Genomic DNA, 16383 nt, shown 5'->3' on the forward strand with positions numbered 1-16383 from the left:
CTGGCTCCAAACTCCATGTAGTTTGTCCTAAACCAAAGTGTATATTGAATGAGGTTGGTCACACTTCATTTTATTTATATCTCATTTTGATATTCAGTTTTGTCATTGCCACTTCGAGGAAGAGTACATGCAATGCAGGTATAATATGGAGTGGTTTAAGCAGCAAGCCTCAGAAAGATCTGAGAAAAACCCAATGGAATTTTTTTTTCCCACTGGTCATAATTCAGTCAAACATTTTTCCTTGGGGGCAGCAAAGACATAACACAGATCTCTGAACAATGACCCTGCCAAATTTCATGTATCCTCTACAAACTGCAGAGGTACTAATACTCCTAAGAAAAAAGTCAGAAACTTGTTTCTAATGGAAAGCATTAGGCAACCTTAGACTCCCAGAGATCCCTCTGCATCATCCCTTGCTTGCATTTATATCTTACCTGGAGCATCCTGAAGCACAAGAAAGAAAACAGCAAAGAGCAGATAAAGGATCTTCATGGCTGAAGGTCAGCTGGGAACTCAGCGTCACTGGAGAGAGGAGACACCAAGACAAAGCGGAGTCAGAGTACCTATATGTACAGATCATGGGCATATGCTGAGTTCTAGAAATATTATTTTAATCCAAATGACATTTATAATATTTGTTCTGGAAACTCTTAATAATAATAATGATTCTTATCTATACAGCTCCATAGAAATCATAGAAGGATTTCAGAGAGATAGTTGTGTGAGGCAAATCACATTTTACAAACACAGGTTTTATAACTAATTTTCCAGTGTCTTAAATTAGGTTTCTTGTGGTCATCTCTTTCTCCTTAGCCAAAGTACAGACTCGAGAATTATCGAGCATTTACATATTTTAGTAGCCAATACAGAATTGAAAGCAATTTAGAAATTGCAGAAAGCGCAAAAAAGATGGTTGGTTATTCATGTTTATAAAATTTATAAAAATGAATTCCTGATTTGATGTTACAATTTACTAAAAAGTAACAAATCCTATTAATTCATTCAAAGCCTTATTATAGTTGTGTTACACGGACAAACTTTACTCTAGTTCTGTACTGTGCTGTGCAGGTAACTTTGATACCAACAGAAACTGTGAATCCTTTAGTGCAGATTCTTATCTATTGCTAATCAAAAGTGTTCCCCAGCGGAATTATGGAAGCACCTGTGACAGTTATAACCAACAGCTCTAAAGTTACAATTTAGAAAATCAGACAAGTCACTTAAGATTAAGAATTACAATTCAATTAATTTTCACACTTTATGCAGATAATGATTAAAACAATTTGAATTTCTCTCGAATTTTACCAGGATTCTTTGCTCTTCGGCCACTTGAACTAAATATTCAAAGTTAACTAAATATTCAGGTAGTGAGAACAATCTTTAGCTTACCAGCCAATTCAAAGCTTCTTCCTGCTTTTGGGAAAGAAACTGTCAATTTCTCTCAGCGAAAAACTGTGCATGATAGCTAGGCTAAACTCTGAAGTATTCAGGGTGTCTCTTAGCTATCGTCTATGGAGGAGACATTCCCTTTTACAAATATTTCTGGACTTTAACGCTTATAATCGCATACTGAGCTACCCTAAATTTCTAGACCACTAAGATTCAGTTTGCTAGTGAAAGATATGCATACATCACACATTCTATTACAGCACCCTCTGGTTTATCCAACTGGCCTGGGGGATATTCAAAATTTGGAATATTTGGATAAACATAAGAAGTGCTTCTAAATGCAGTGCTAGAAGCCAGAGGCAGCAGAAGAGGAAGGAGTGGTGCTCATTTGCATTTTGCCCCTGCATGCTGTGGTGATGGCAGTCCCCAAGGTGCTGCATGGACAGAGCACAAAGGGAGGCAGAGAGTAGAGGATAGAAAAGGGGAAGAAAAGACAGAGGAGAGAGGGGGAAAGAGGGTGAGGAGCTGCAGGAGACAGAAGCCTCCTTGGTGCTGCTTGAGCATTTCCTAGCTCTGACAATCCCAGGGGAGTGAGCCAGCCCTACCCCTCACTATTTCTACTAGCACTTGTGGAGTCTAGGCCTATTGGTGTCATGACACCCTCAAGAAGCCACAAAGAGGCTCCTGTTTCCTGTGGCTACTCCCCCCTCCTCCTTCTTTCCTTCCCTTTTTCTCTCCTCTACTCTCCTTTGCTTTTCTTTGTTCCTCTCCCTCCTGCCCTGGTCTCTTTCCTCCTCCATAACTCCTGTTCTGTCTCCCTTTGTCCTTTCTCTCCTTGAACGCTTCTGCTTTCAATCTTTATCTTAACCCCCTTCATCTGTTTCTTTCTTGCCTGTTTACTTTTTCTCTCCCTCCCCACATATTCTCTCCTCCCCACCTTCTCCCTAATTCTTCCCTTTTCTCCTTGTCCTCATCTCTAACTCTGGAAATCCTCCCAAATCTCATTTCCCACAGCCTTGAGGTTTGTTCATCAGTGGGTGATTAACTAACACAGCATGACAGAGAGGGGCACACTGTGCATTCAGATAGGTCGTATTTCTGGATAAAGGGAATTCAGGTAACTGGATTTATTCTGCAGATGGTTTTGCCTCAGATAGCTTTAAAATAACCAAGGTTTTTTTGGGGGGTAAACAGAACGTATAGAATTTTGCTCCTTATTGATTAAAATTGGCATGAAGAAGCCATGTTCTCCAGCTTTCCATGACAGTGGCCCAGGCCAGAATGGTTTCTCGAGATAGCTAGAAAGTTCACTCAGGTAGTTCATTCACTCAAGGGGTTATGACAGCTGTGTTCTTCTTCTCTTTCTGGATCTCACAGCCATATCCCTAGATAGAACTTTAAAAGAGGAGTTAATAGGGTGAGTACAAGGGAAGAGAATTTATCAGTTACCAGACTAGGGGCACTCTCTGTAGCCAGGTGAAGACAGTCCCACTCACCGTCTCTCTCAGCTTCAGGAAGTGAGGCTTTGGCACAAACAACCTGTTTTATATAGGCTGTGAAGACTTGGATTCTTCTTGGCAAAGCTGCTGTGGACCAATCAGAAAGTGACCCCTGCACGTGGGAAGGATTTGAAGTATCCAACCACAATCTGGAGGCTGGAATTCTTGCAATTTCTTTCTGTCTTGGGAAAATTCCATGGTCTTTGTGCAAAACATCTTGTGCCATCCCAGATTGTGTAAGACATGTTAGGCCACAGAGGTTTGTGTAAAATGTCTTGGGACATATAATGGACACCTGCTGATTTAGTTCTGATCAGCAACTTACTTCTTCAGGCCACTTCTCATAGGCCTCCCTGCGGTGTGGTCCTTGGCCAACTTGACACAACTCTTGTCCTTCCTCAAGTGGCAGTTTCTCTATCAGCTCTTTCTTTGAGCTGTCAGCAGAATTGTCCATTTTGAAGGTAGGAGAGGTTCTTCATATAAAGCCCTTTCACATTCCTTGATGATTCTATAAGTTTTTTCAAAGCTTATAATGCTGCAACATAAAGTCATTTGACTCATTTGCTTGGTTTATTACTGATAATGTTGACCACAATTAAATCAATATTAATACATAAAAACATAAGGACGGCCATACTGTTCCTCAGATTTGTCACCTAAAAAGAATGGCTCAGGTTTGGGAATCTCCCTCATATCCTCAATCGTGAAGACAAATGCAAAGAATGCATTTAGTTTCTCCGCAACAGCCTTATCGTCCTTGAGTGCTCCTTTAGCATCTCAATTGTCCGCCCGGGGAACTATACCTCTATTACTATTGCAATATAATTCCACCATTATAGTTACTCCAATAAATTTCTCAGTGTAGACAAGCCCTTATGTTCTTTTTGAAAGCACCACAACTCTAAAGACAAAGCCTGGGCTCAGTTTCCCTTCCAGAGAAAGTGATCCCCAGTCTATTTGCCCCTTCTCAGGGAAATTCTTTTTACAGAACGACCCACCCCATGCATGCCTGAGCTCAGTTACCACACTGCCCAGTGCCTTTTTGTTAGCTGGACCGGGACTGAGTCTTCCTTTGCCTGAGATTGACTGTCTGGGCAAAACCAGTCAGGCCATCTAAGAGTATCCCCCATGATGGTTTTTCCATTGTTTGGCTGTTGCACTAACTCAGACTTAATGGCTTGCAGTCAGAGGCACTGTGGCTGTGGGGAGTGTGCTGAGATTCCCGCCCTCCATCTCAAGAAATCCTAGACAGAAAACACATTTTGGGGACCAGACCAATGTTCTGTGCCAGGCACACCCACATTCATCACCATAGAGTTTAAACCTCCCATTGACTTCCATGGGGCCAGTATTTCAACCAAGGTAGTAATTTCCTCCAGGCAAGGTTTGGCAGCTGTAATGATGACAGAAAATATGGAATTTATTTTTAATAATATCATATATATCCAGGGACAAGCAAGTATCCTTTGCAGAACTTAGGGGCAAGCCCTTAAAACATGTCAAAAAGCAGATGCTGTGTCTGTGGCTCACAAAGAAGTTTGTTTGAGTAACAGCAACAGCCATTAGGGAAGCTAACCACAAACTCTTTCTAAACTGTGAAGTAACTTCACCTTTTATCAGTTTCTTCTATATTATGTACTTTATGCTAGAAGTTCATAACAGACATAAAAGATCAAGTTGGGACTTGATATGTCATCATAATATACAATTTTAGAAATATATAGACTATATTTCTAATATATAGAAAATTAGTCTATCTGGCACAATCTGCAACAGAACCTTGCAGTTTGAGAAAGTTTCACTGACAAGGTGATTTCACTAGAAAGAGTACTGAGAGCATTTTGGTGAAAGTTGTGTATTTTAAAAGAGCTGGCTGAGAAGCTGGCTGACTGGACCATTAATGTTGGTTTTCAGTAAGTCTCGAGCACCAGGGAAGTTCCAGAAGACTGGAAGAAAGCTACTGTTGTGCCAGTATTTAAAATGAGTGAATGGGAGGCCCTGGGCTATTATGGGCCTGTCAGTCTGACATGTAGTGTTAGAAGCCAGAGGCAGCAGAAGAGGAAGGAGTGGTGCTCATCTGCATTTTGCCCCTGCATGCTGTGGTGATGGCAGTCCCCAAGGTGCTGCATGGACAGAGCACAAAGGGAGGCAGAGAGTAGAGGATAGAAAAGGGGAAGAAAAGACAGAGGAGAGAGGGGGAAAGAGGGTGAGGAGCTGCAGGAGACAGGAGACTCCTTGGTGCTGCTTGAGCATTTCCTAGCTCTGACAATCCCAGGGGAGTGAGCCAGCCCTACCCCTCACTATTTCTACTAGCACTTGTGGAGTCTAGGCCTATTGGTGTCATGACACCCTCAAGAAGTGGAGGGACACCAGAGCAGAGTGGGGAGGGACTACTCTCTCCTTCTCCCATGATGCGATGCCCCTATGTAGGGAGCCCCAACATTACAATGGCCTTCTTTGATGCCATGTTGTATTGCAAACTCAGCTCTGTGTGAGGGCTGTTTAGCAATTCAATATATTTGCTAGAGAAAGGCATCAGCATTCTTTGTGGACGCTCGCAGGGCAGGATGTAGGGAGGGGGCTGGGAACCTCTGAAGGTTTGCAATGTACATTGATTTCAGATGTATTATTTGTATGCTTTGTGCAACAGTTTTATTTAATAATTAAAGGGTTAAAGATAATTGTATGATGCAGCACATGGTTTAATTAGAACAGCAGGTAACTGTTTGCCTGCCCTCCAGAGATGTTGTGAGTGTAATTAATTGTGGGAAGAGCTTGGATAGTCCTGGAAGGAAGGTACCAATGAGTGCCCAATATTTTTAATTCAGTATAATTAGTCACTATTAGTCATTAATCTTGGGTTGGCCCACCAATGGAAGTACATGCAGTTGACTCCAAAGCTGTAACCAGAGGATTACATGGCCAGATATTTTGCCTTGATATCATGTTATATCTGCTGGAGTTAGTCGCACTTGGTGCCTCCTCCCATTGGTGCCACACAGTTGCAAAACTGACTGCTCGTCCTCCACTAGTGGGTCTGCCTCCTGGCTCTCCACTGCTGTTCTGCATCTGTGGGAGGGGGCTCTGCCTAGAACCTGCCAAAACTCACAGTTTTTGGTTTGCAAGGAAGTTTAGCATCAGAGGGGTAGCCGTGTTTGTCTGGATCTGTAAAAGCGGCAAAGAGTCCTGTGGCACCTTATAGACTAACAGACATATTGGAGCATAAGTTTTCATGGGTGAATACCCACTTCATCGGATGCATGTAAGCAGTAAGTAAAATTCAGGGATAGTACAGTGATATATTTGTGACCCTAGAATATGGCTGCCTAAAGTTTTCCATTATTAACCTTTTTCCAATACTTTTTTTCTGAAGAGCTCTAAAGCCTCCGTGGATTGCAGCAGAAATGTGATATTTTGTAGGCAGGGAGATTCCTTTACTACCTCCATGGAAATCTATTCAGATATGGCGAAATTATCAAAAAGCCCATTTTTCTAGTTGTTTTTCTCAGCAGAGCTTGATACAGGCTTATTGCTTTAAAAAAACCCACCCCAGATATTCTCCGTGCAATGCAGATGCCCTTGCTTCACCCTGGCACAGGAAACTTTAAACACTTCAACTTTGGCAAAGATCTAAGTAACTGAAAACAAGGACATATAAAAGAAAGTGTCGAGCAACCTCAACCTTAGATGTTGCTCCCTGTGCCACCTATAATGTCGAACTAATTTTAACAAAGGTAATAAAATATTTGGTTTATATTAAAGAAGGTGAAAATCTGAAAGGTGAATTCAGATAATATGTTATAAGGCATAAACAACCACAGGGTCCGATACACCTTAATTTTATTATTCTTAACAATTACTAGTATTATTTATTGGTATTTTTAAACATATGATGCAATCCGACTATCTCACAAATAAAATGTAGAGATTACACAACTCCTGGTACCGTACCATGTAGAGCAGTTTGTCTTAATATTGATTTGATAGTTATCAACATTATTAGTAATACATTAAGCAAATTAGCCAAATGACTTCCTTGCAGCATGATGAACTATGAAAATCATACAGAGTCATCAAAGACTGTGAAAGGATTTTACATAAATGGACATTTCTGCTGGCAGCTCAAAATGCTGACAGAAAACACTGCCTGGGAGAAGGACACAGAGTTGTGTCAAGCTGGCCAAGGACTGCACCGCAGAGAGGACTATAGAGGTGTCCCACAGAAGTAAATTGCTGATCAGAGTTAAAGCAGCAGGTGTTCATTATATGTTCCACGATATTTTACGTAAACCTCTGTGGCCTAACATGTTTTACACAATCTGAGATGGCACAAGATATTCCAGAGAGAGAAAGTAGCAAGATTTCCAACGTCCAACCTGCGGTAAGGCAGTTCAGATTTTCCCCACAAGCAGGGTTCTTTCCGATTGGCCCACAGCAGCTTTCCCAAGAAACCAAGCCTTCAGCAAGTGCATTAAACAGGCAGTTTGGGTCAAAGCATCACTCTCTGAAGATCTAATATCTGGATGAGAGAGACAGCAAGTGTGATTGTCGTCACCTGGCTACTGAGAGTGCCTCAAATCTGGTAACTACTAAAGTCGCTTCCATTATACTCACTCTTTAAAGTCTTTATAACTCTTTCTTTAAAGTCTAGGGAGATGATTGTGAGATGCAGAAAGAGAAGAAGACAGCTGTGATAACCCCTTGAGTGAATGAACTACCTGAATGAACTTTCTAGCTATCTCAAGAATCCATTTGGAGCCACTGTGATGCAAGGCTGGAGAACGTGCCTTCATGCCAGTTTTAATGGATAAGTACCAAATTCCATGCATTTTGTTTACTCCAATAAAAACTTGGTTATTTTAAAGCTATCTGAGTTAAAACCATCAGGATAATCTCAGTTATCTGAATTCCCTTTATCCAGAAATCCTAATTATCCGAATGCACAGTGGGTCCCTCCCGTAGTGCTGTGTTAGTTAATCACCCTCTGATGAACTAACCTTAGGGCTGTGGGAGCTGCGATTTGGGAGGATTTCCAGAGTTAGCGATGAAGACAAGGAAAAAAGGGAAGAATTAGGGAGAAGGTGGGGAGGGAGAGAAAAGCAAACAGACAAGAAAGAAACAGATGAAGGGGTTAAGGTGAAGACTGAAAGGAAAAGGGGTCAAGGAGAGACAGGAGAAAGGGAGAGACAGGACAGCAGTTAAGGGAAAGATCAGGGCAGGAGGGAGGGGAATGAAGAGAGACAGAGGAGGGTGGAGGAGAGAAAAAGATCAGTATTTCCCCATGACCTATAAATACAGGGACTTTGTCTCCTCTCTGTCTTTGTGTCTCTTCTCTCCAGTGACACTGAGTTCCTGACCAACCTTCAGCCATGAAGATCCTTTATCTGCTCTTTGCTGTCTTCTTTCTGGTGCACCAGGGTGCAACAGGTAAGAGGTAAATGAAAATGAGGGATGACACAGAGGGGTATCTGGGAGCACATACTAAGGTTGTCTAATCCTTTCTATTAGAAAAACATTTCTGATGTTTTCTTAAGCGCTCTAGCACCTCTTCAGTTTGCAGACAATACATGAAATTTGAGAGGAATTATCCTGAGGTCAGGGATGTGTCTTTGCTGCCCCCGGTGAAAATCATTGAGATTTGACCGAATTATGACCAGTGGGGAGAAAAAATGTTTCCATCATGTTTTTCTCAGATTTTTTGGAGGCTTGCTGCTTTTACTGCTCCACAGTCTACCAGCACTGCATGCGCTCTTCCTGAAATCAGAAATCACACAATTGATTAACTGGATGGGATACGGACAAAATGAACTCATGCCAACCCTGTTCAATATACCTTTGGTCTAGGAGAAGGTGCGTAGGTCTGGGAGCTAGAAGACTGTAATTTACAATGTATCATCTGCTGGCTAGTGTTAGTAATTCTATGCCTTTCACAACTTGTATTATGAAGTCAGGCCTCCTGTGCCACTGAGACGTTACACAGCTGGGAACAGAACCAAGGTCTAAAAAAAATGGCAGCCCTTCATCTCAGTGTCTTAGCCCCACTCTCTCTCAGAACCTACCACAACTATGTGCTGTTAAGGAAAAGTTAGCACATGTGACTCCATTTTGGTTTGGGGCCCACCATTGTCTAAACGCAAGCATATCATACACCAGGAGGAGTGATCCTTAGATACTGAATCCCTGTGAAAATCCTCCTCCTTGTCTCCAGCCTGCCTTGACTCCCAGTATTTGTTTTTTGTCAGTCTCTAACTCCCTATCTCTTGGCCTTTGATGTGAGGCCTCCCATCCTGATAATAAAAGTTACTGATGCATGGCTTTAGGACCATGCTGTGTAATTAACATACTGGTTTAGCACGAGGAATGCACCAAGCAGGGATAGGTGGTAGATAAGAAAAGGGTTTGTTTATTGGCTAAGGTTTCCGATGCACGAGGGCAACATGCTTTGCTAAAAAGTATATAACCTTTGTATAATCTGTATTCAGCGTCCCCTCCTGGCTAGCAGGGGGGCACCACGCTCGAGCGTAATAAACTTAGTGTCTTTTGGGAACTCTGCAGTTGTGGACTTTGTTTATGTGCCTCAGCCTAGATTTGAACTGTGCGTGACCTATCAGGTATAATTCGCAGCATTGGTGTGCGTGTCCTACCAGGTGTAATTCGTAGCATTTGTGTGCGTGTCCTATCAGGTATAATTCGCAGCATTTGTGTGTGTGTCCTACCAGGTGTAATTCGTAGCATTTGTGTGCGTGTCCTACCAGGTATAATTCGCAGCATTTGTGTGTGTGTCCTACCAGGTGTAATTCGTAGCATTTGTGTGCGTGTCCTACCAGGTATAATTCGCAGCAGTTGTGTGCGTGTCCTCTCAGGTGTAATTTGTAACAGTGCTTAGCTTTGTTCCTAGAAATGATATCATCAGCGTGGGACAGTGTTTGCAGCTGTAACGATGTACCCATTTCAATTGCCCAGTGACCGCCAATTAAAAATGTTCTAATCTAACTATTCTACAAGCTTTGACTGTGCACATTTGGGCTGCATTTTCAAAACAACAGGTCCTACGGGTATAACCGGAGAGTGGCAATTGGTCATCAAGAAACTATTCCTAAGTGACTCTTCAGAAAAAAAAATCTACAGTCTCACAGACAGTCAAACTTTCAAAGGGGAAGGGACTTTTTCAAGCCCTTCTCTTTCAAAAAGCTGTAGTCATCCAAACCAGCGCTGAGCCAGTTCAACCGTACTTAGCCAAATTGCATTTATGATACTGCCTGGCACATCACGGTCAGAGCCAGGGGGAATCAAACTCACAGCAGTAGCCACCAAAGGAAGGTGGAGATGTGGGCAGCTACTTGCTTTCCACTCGTTAAAGGCATGGGCAGCAAAGGATGTCCATGCTCAGGCTGCAGATTGGAGAAATATACCTCTGAAAGCCAGCGGCTGATTTAATTAACTCACTCTGTTCCCTTCTTAGAGTCAGCCACTGAATTTGCACAGAACTACAACCATTCAAGTAGTAATGAAGCTGTGATAAACTTTTGCACTGGCAAATAATTGGGCTGACTTGGACAAGTGAAAGTGAATAGGAAATGCCTGTCATCCTGGAAATAAAGCCCTTATTTGCCCTGCTCTGCAGAATGAGGGTGACTCTTTTTCTTTCTGCAGAATTCTCCCAGGCTCAGAATCTCAACAGGAGATGTATACTCCGGGGGGGTACCTGTTTCTATCTGAGATGCCCCCCTTTTGTAAGGACACTCACTGGAAGATGCTTCAGCGGTGGTGTTTGTTGTGCAAGGTAAGTTCAGCATTCTACAAGGCAGACATTGCAGTGTGAACAGAGGAACAGTTGTTCCTCTCCTTCTTACATCCAAGCTGTTTAATGCTCTCGGAGGCTCCGCACAGATGGCCCAGCCCAGAGGCAAAGGAGGCTTCAAGCAACATCTGTGCTGCCCACATTCTAGGCCACCTGAGAGCTGGACTGGCCCCAACATGTATGAGAACCATTCCTCTGGCTGCTCTTACATACAGCAGCCTTACCCAGGCTGCCTGTGGGCGACTCCACAGCATGGAGCAGCCCAGAGTCTCTGTAGTGCTCAGTGCTACAGGGATTGCCCCCAGAGACCTGACATCCTCCGTCAACGTCTCCAGCACCACCCCAGCTCCAATGCTTGCAACTGGGACAGCAGAGGCCTATTATGGCAGCTGTGAGTTGCTCATGCTTTGGGAAAGTCTCCCACCTCCAAGTCCCTTTATGGTTCTTGTACAGTCTCCATATGCTGCTGAAGTTTCATATATGGGCAGGGGTTGGCACCCAAACACCCCATTGTCTACATTGCTTTTATATTTTAGAATAGGGAAGTCAAGTAGGAAAAACGAAAATCTGGAAGAGTGAGTGCAGACCCTGGGTCTACTTTGTATCAGTCTGCAGGGGAAGTGAAGGCAACAATTAGAAATAAAACAGTATCTATACCAAATGGGAAACAGGGGAAATAGATAATAGTCAATCTACATTAGAAGTGATGAAGTTTAGCCTTGTGAAAGGGAAAGCTAAGGACATTGTGGAAGAATCCATGGCTGGCAGGGCTAAGAATAAAATGGCATTTTTAAAAAAAAATCTAGAAGAAAAGAAATCCTAACAATCGTATGGGCCCATTCCTAGATGGCGATAAAATTGTTTATAATGAGGCAGAAAGGGCAAAGGTTGTTCCGTTCTGTATTTGGAAAGAAGCAGGCTGATGCACTAATAATACGTGAAGATGGTGACTACTATCTATCCATTAGAAAATAAGGAAGATGTTAAATAACATCTGCTAGGGATAAACATTTTTAAATCAGCAGAGCTGGATAATTTCCATTATGGAATCCTCAAAGAACTGGCTGAAGGGAGCTCTGTTGCATTAACCATTGGTAACAAATTTTGGAACATTGGGGAGATTCCAGAAGACCAGAAGAGTGTTAATGTTCTGCCAATAGGTAACAAGGGCAGGTGGGATGATCTGGGTAACAATTAGTCTGACATCAGTTCCCAGCAAAATAATGGGGAAATGACTCCATCAATAAAGAATTAAAGATTAGGAATATAGTTGATGTCACTCAGCAGGTCTTTTAGGACATTAGGACTTGATAAACAAACCTAATGTAATTTTTAGATGACATTACAACCTTAGTTGAGAAAGGTAACTGTGTACGTGTAACAACTGTTATTGCAAACAGTTTGACTTAGCACTGCACATGTTTCTGAGTAAAAGCCTAGCACCATAGAACCTCATTAAAGCACACATATAATACAATGTACAACCTAAAATAGTTGTCAGTGGGGATTCATCATTGTATGTGGGTGCTTCCAGTGACTTGATTAAAGTGTATAAGTGTAACCCACACACCTCCTGGGTGAGGTGTTCTGTCCCATCTAGTGGCACCGAGACCACTTAGAGAGCAGTTAATGAGTCTGCTCTACAGCCTTAGCTAACAGGCAGTTGGCTTTTAGCTCATGCGGTAGAGGCTCATGCACTAAGCTCCAGAGGTCCCTGGTTCGATCCCACCCGCCAACGACCGGGGTTTGTGTCGGCGTTACATAAGCACAGTCACAGGGAGATAATACCAGGTTCTCAAGGGCTTTTTGATCTAGCAGAGAAGGCAGAACAAGATCCAATGGCTGACAGCTGAAGCCACACAATTTCAAGTTAGAAATAAGACACAGATTTTTAACAGTGAGGGAACAAACAGCCAAAGGAAATAGTGTATTCTCCATCTCTTGGTGTCTTCATATCATGGCTGGATGCCTTTCTGGAATAGAATCAAATACATGTTACTGGGCTAAATAGAGGGGGTAACTGGAGGAAATTCTATGGCATGAGGTCAGACTAGATGATCAAATGGTCCAAATTCTGGGAACAAAATGGCTGCTGTCTGCATCAACAGAATATTTATAAGGCTTTAAAACTGTAAAGCTAAAGCTTTATGACAAAGAAAAGCCTAAGAGTTTGGAGGTTACTGACACCTGAGGGTGAATGTAAGTTTGTGTTGTGCAGGAAAGGTAAAAAAGTAAATAAGGTAAAGTATTTTCAAACTATTTAACTCAAACCTGGTAGAACATTGTAATTGGGCATGTGTCTCAGTCCTCACTCAAGTCCACACCACCAACCCAGTGTGAAAAATATTCAAGTGGAAGCTTACACATTAATTAAAAGTGCAGCCAGACAGACACAATGCAGCATTTCACTGGGCTTCCGTATGTTATATGTGGGTCCAAATGTTGCAAGTACTAATGCACATCAGGAGCTGGATTAAGAGTATCATTGTTCATGGGTGTGACATCTTTCAGACTGGAGATGCTGTAGAACACAGACGTCTGCTAGGCGCTATCTTGCCCAACAGATTGGGGATTAAAGCAGAAACCTCTGAAGTAAATCACAAGAGGGGCTCTCTAACTGGGCCTGTAACAGACTCCCATTCTCTGTAGATCAGGCACAGAGGGGACATGTAACTCATGCTGACCAGTGGGTGAGACCTGCATGCTATTGGAAGTGCTCACTGTTCCATATAAGTAAAACAGCACCAATCCACCCAGGATTTAGAGTAATTTAAGAGCAGATGAATCTTTCAGTCCTTAAAGCAGCTCAGCACAGATTCTTAGCCCATGATTCCCCCCCCTTATGAAGACAAAGGGAGATAATTATAAAAATCTTGGTGATGTCAATGCAGGGGTGAAAGTAACTTAAAGGACTTTCCGGTACGCCAGAGTCCTGAGTGGGGGCGTGGCCTCAACCGGAAGGGGCGTGGCCTCAACCGGAAGGGACGCTTTAAAGGGCCTGGGGCTCCGGCAGCTGCAGAGCTCCCGGCATTGTAAATCCCTGCTGGTGCACGGTTGCTAGAGCCCCGGGGCTCTGGCAGCAAGGCTTGGGCGGGGATTTAAAAGGTCCGGGGCTCCTACCACTGCAGGGAGCCCCGGGCCCTTTAAAGCGCCGCCCAAGCCCCACTGCCGGAGCTCCAGAGGTGATTTAAAGGGCCCGGGGCTCCCTGCAGTGGCAGGAGCACCAGGCCCTTTAAATCACCACCAGGGAAGCCAGTCCGGCACAGCGTACTGGCTCTTGCCGGTATGCCGTACCGGACCATACTGGCTTACTTTCACCTCTGTGTCAATGTGAACACTATTCAGAAGTGTTTTTTTAATGTTTTAAACATCAAAGTTTAGATGGTGTAGAGAAAGTAGATAAGGAAGTGTTGTTTACTACTTCTCATAACACAAGAACTAGGGATCACCAAATAGAATTAATAGGCAGCAGGTTTAAAACAAATAAAAGGAAGTATTTCTTCACACAACACACAGTCAACCTGTGGAACTCCTTGCCAGAGGATGTTGTGAAGGCCAAGACCATAACAGGGTTCTGATAAATTAATGGAGGATAGGTCCATCAATGGCTATTAGCCAGGATGGGGAGGAATGGTGTTCCTAGCCTCTATTTGCCAGAAGCTGTGAATGAGTGACTGGGCATGGATCATTTGATGATTACCTGTTCTGTTCATTCCCTCTGGGGCACCTGGAACTGGCCACTGTCGGAAGACAGGATACTGGGCTAGATGGACCCTTGGTCTGACCCAGTAGGGCCATTCTTATGTTAAGGTTGCTATAGAAAGTTAATTTGGCAACTTTGCATTTCTCTAGCCATTTTTATTCCTGCTTTTATTGTTTTAGACCATATCTGTCATAAATTTTACAGGAGGCCTAGTTTGGTCATATTGTTGTATCAAGCACAGCTCCCCAAGAAGGAGTTGGGAGGGTGAGAGATTTTCTCCCCCTACTAAAACACCAGGGAAACAGATTTAGGGCAGGAATGCGTTACCTAGGGAGGTGGTAGAATCTCCTTCCTTAGAGGTTTTTAAGGTCAGGCTTGACAAAGCCCTGGCTGGGATGATTTAACTGGGAATTGGTCCTGCTTCGAGCAGGGGGATGGACTAGATGACCTTCTGGGGTCCCTTCCAACCCTGATATTCTATGAGAAGCTGGGAGTCCCTTGGGGTTGCACAGTGAGAACCAGAGAGCTAGGCTGGAGTGGCCCTAGTATGCAATTGTCCTTCAAACAGAGTCAGCCTTCAGTGAGACTTGGAATTTCCCTTACTCTTAAAGGATGAAGTTATTTATCACTGAATAAATTAGCTCTCATTTTAATTTCAGCTGTGCTCAGGGTGTCTTTGATAGAGCAAATGTACCTGGATGTGAGTTGTGTTTTTCGGCAGTATAGTTTTTATAGGCAGCCTGTTCGCCTGTTTAGATACATAAAATTATCCCTCTTAAAATTCTGTAACAGTATATTGCAGTAGGGAAATGAATTCCCTGTGCCAGAGTTAACCAGGAACCCCTTCACACACCACACACTGACTGGGGGATTCCACTTGTGCCTCTTGATTTGAAATCAAACTTCATATTATCCCTGTTCTACAGGAAAACATTAACAAAATCTGATTCTCTTTTTTTTCCTACAGGGGACTGTGATTCTGATTGTCTAGGCAGGATATCTGGGAATCTGGGAGACAGCCACTTGCTTCTAAAATCATTGGATCCTACTTCAAGGGAACTCTGAAGTACTGTTTGTTTAGGCTCTAAAGAACCTTATGAGCTGGAAAAATTCCAGAAGGGAGACCTTTTATCCCCCATATAAGATTTGTTACTTTTCTTTTAATAAAAGCAAGTTGGTTTGAGATAACCTTCCTGAAGTGTGTGTGTGTGTGTGTGTAGCAAAGGATCTGTTTCTATAATTTGTCTCTGTGACGGGTTGGATCACAGAAACCCCCTTGGGGCTACCAACTGATGTGCCAAGACTACTTCTGCCCCTGCTTTCCCTGCCCTCCCAGCTTGGGACTTCAGTGCCCTACCTGGTTTGAGCCAGGCCCGCTAGCCTGCTGCAAACCCAGACCCAGGTCTGAACCATGCCCCCTAACAGCTGTAGGTTTAAACTGAAAGCAGCTTAAGAAGTGTTCCTGTCTTTAACACTCAGATGCCCAACTCCTAATGGGGTCCAAACCCCAAATAAATCTGTTTTACCCTGTATAAAGCTTATACAGGGTAAACTCATTAATTGTTTGCCCTCTATAACACTGATACAGAGGTATGCACTGCTGTGTTGTCGCCCCCTGTCCCCAGGTATTAATACATACTCTGGGTTAATTAATAAGTAAAAAGTGATTTTATTAAATACAGAAAGTAGGATTTAAATGGTTCTAAGTAATAGCAGACAGAACAAAGTGAATTACCAAGCAAAATAAAATAGAACACGCAAGTCTATGTCTAATACAATAAGAAAACTGAATACAGATAAAAACCTCACCCTCAGAGGAATTCCAGTAAGCTTCCTTTTACAGATTAGTCTTCTTCTAGTCTGGGTCCAGCGATCACTCACACCCCCTGTAGTTACAGTCCTTTGGTCCAGTTTCTTTAAGGTATCCTTGGGGGTGGAAAGGCTATCTCTTGAGCCAAGTGAAGACAAAATGGAGGGGTCTCCCAGGGGTT

General features: G+C 43.1%; 1 long non-coding RNA gene across 3 annotated transcripts; it reads left to right on the top strand.

The window, feature by feature from the left end:
• Window positions 1-7078: 7078 nt before the first annotated feature.
• LOC125634692 (uncharacterized) lies at window positions 7079-15580 on the top strand. 3 transcript variants are annotated; one of them, XR_012667538.1, is made up of 4 exons: window positions 7079-7470; window positions 7535-8315; window positions 10542-10671; window positions 15360-15580. It is a non-coding gene; the product is annotated as an uncharacterized LOC125634692 (long non-coding RNA). The 3 variants fall into 3 exon arrangements; XR_007356012.2 differs by having other exon boundaries at window positions 7361-7470; window positions 8228-8315; XR_007356011.2 differs by having other exon boundaries at window positions 7367-8315.
• The last annotated feature ends 803 nt before the right edge of the window (window positions 15581-16383 follow it).

The sequence above is a fragment of the Caretta caretta genome, chromosome 3 (genome assembly GCF_965140235.1).
Source record: "Caretta caretta isolate rCarCar2 chromosome 3, rCarCar1.hap1, whole genome shotgun sequence".
NCBI lineage: Eukaryota > Metazoa > Chordata > Testudines > Cheloniidae > Caretta > Caretta caretta.